Here is a 2,500-nt window from a genome sequence, read left to right as displayed (position 1 = left end):
AGAGGCCGAGAAGCGGGGCCACTGCCCGCGTGGTTCCCCCTCTCTGGTCTTGGGGACTTAGCCTGTTTGCAAAACCACCCCTTACCGTGTCACTCGCCCAAACACCAGAGAGGCCGAGAAGCGGGGCCACTGCCCCCGCTGTTCCCCCTCTCTGGTCCTGGGGACTTAACCCAAACACCAGAGAGGCCGAGGAGCGGGGCCCAACTCTACCCGAATTTCAACCCCTTTTTCGGACCCAGAGACCCGGGAGCGGCCCCCTATCTCCAGGCGGCTCTCCACCTCCCTTTTACCCGATTTAGAGCCCCTTCTTCGGCCACACACACCTGCTAATCGGCCCCCTACCTCCAGGGGGCCCTCCACCTCACTTTTAACCCAATTTAGAGCCCCTGCTTAGGCCACACACACCTGGGAGAGGCCCCCTATCTCCAGTCGGCTCTCCACCTCCCTTTTACCCAATTTAGAGCCCCTGCTTCGGCCACACACACCTGGGAGCGGGCCCCTATCTCCAGGCGGCTCTCCACCTCCCTTTTACCCGATTTAGAGCCCCTTCTTCGGCACACACACCTGCTATCCGCCCCCTATCTTCCAGTCGGCTCTCCACCTCCCTTTTACCGGATTTGGAGCCCCTGCTTCGGCCACACACACCTGGGAGAGGCCCCCCTATCTCCGGGCGGCTCTCCACCTCCCTTTTACCCGATTTAGAGCCCCTTCTTCGGCCACACACACCTGCTATCGGCCCCCTACCTCCAGGGGGCCCTCCACCTCACTTTTAACCCAATTTAGAGCCCCTGCTTCGGCCACACACACCTGGGAGAGGCCCCCTATCTCCAGTCGGCTCTCCACCTCCCTTTTACCCAATTTAGAGCCCCTGCTTCGGCCACACACACCTGGGAGCGGGCCCCTATCTCCAGGCGGCTCTCCACCTCCCTTTTACCCGATTTAGAGCCCCTTCTTCGGCCACACACACCTGCTATCCGCCCCCCTATCTCCAGTCGGCTCTCCACCTCCCTTTTACCGGATTTGGAGCCCCTGCTTCGGCCACACACACCTGGGAGAGGCCCCCTATCTCCGGGCGGCTCTCCACCTCCCTTTTACCCGATTTAGAGCCCCTTCTTCGGCCACACACACTGCTATCGGCCCCCTACCTCCAGGGGGCCCTCCACTTCACTTTTAACCCAAGTTAGAGCACCTGCTTCGGCCACACACACCGGGGAGCGGCCCTCTATCTCCAGGCGGCTCTCCACCTCCCTTTTACCCAATTTAGAGCCCCTGCTTCGGCCACACACACCTGGGAGCGGGCCCCTATCTCCAGGCGGCTCTCCACTTCACTTTTAAACCAATTTAGAGCCCCTGCTTCGGCCACACACACCTGGGAGCGGGCCCCTATCTCCAGGCGGCTCTCCACTTCACTTTTAACCAATTTAGAGCCCCTGCTTCGGCCACACACACCTGGGAGCGGGCCCCTATCTCCAGGCGGCTCTCCACTTCACTTTTAACCCAATTTAGAGCACCTGCTTCGGCCACACACACCTGGGAGAAGCCCCCTATCTCCTGGCGGCTCTCCACTTCACTTTTAACCCAATTTAGAGCCCCTGCTTCGGCCACACACACCTGGGAGCGGGCCCCTATCTCCAGGCGGCTCTCCACCTCCCTTTTACCCAATTTAGAGCACCTGCTTCGGCCACACACACCTGGGAGCGGGCCCCTATCTCCAGGCGGCTCTCCACTTCACTTTTAACCCAATTTAGAGCCCCTGCTTCGGCCACACACACCTGGGAGCGGGCCCCTATCTCCAGGCGGCTCTCCACTTCACTTTTAACCAATTTAGAGCCCCTGCTTTGGCCACACACACCTGGGAGCGGGCCCCTATCTCCAGGCGGCTCTCCACCTCCCTTTTACCCGATTTAAAGCCCCTGCTTCGGCACACACACCTGGGAGCGGGCCCCTATCTCCAGGCGGCTCTCCACCTCCCTTTTACCCGATTTAAAGCCCCTGCTTCGGCCACACACACCTGGGAGCGGGCCCCTATCTCCAGGCGGCTCTCCACTTCACTTTTAACCCAATTTAGAGCCCCTGCTTCGGCCACACACACCTGGGAGCGGGCCCCTATCTCCGGGCGGCTCTCCACTTCACTTTTAACCCAATTTAGAGCACCTGCTTCGGCCACACACACCTGGGAGAGGCCCCCCTATCTCCGGGCGGCTCTCCACTTCACTTTTAACCCAATTTAGAGCACCTGCTTCGGCCACACACACCTGGGAGCGGGCCCCTATCTCCAGGCGGCTCTCCACCTCCCTTTTACCCGATTTAAAGCCCCTGCTTCGGCCACACACACCTGGGAGCGGGCCCCTATCTCCAGGCGGCTCTCCACCTCCCTTTTACCCGATTTAAAGCCCCTGCTTCGGCCACACACACCTGGGAGCGGGCCCCCTATCTCCAGGCGGCTCTCCACCTCCCTTTTACCCGATTTAAAGCCCCTTCTTCGGCCACACACACCTGC

This window comes from Centroberyx gerrardi, unplaced genomic scaffold, assembly GCF_048128805.1.
Source record: "Centroberyx gerrardi isolate f3 unplaced genomic scaffold, fCenGer3.hap1.cur.20231027 Scaffold_91, whole genome shotgun sequence".
Classification (NCBI taxonomy): domain Eukaryota; kingdom Metazoa; phylum Chordata; class Actinopteri; order Beryciformes; family Berycidae; genus Centroberyx; species Centroberyx gerrardi.
The sequence above is the reverse complement of the archived record's forward strand: the minus strand, read 5'-3'. Positions refer to the sequence as shown.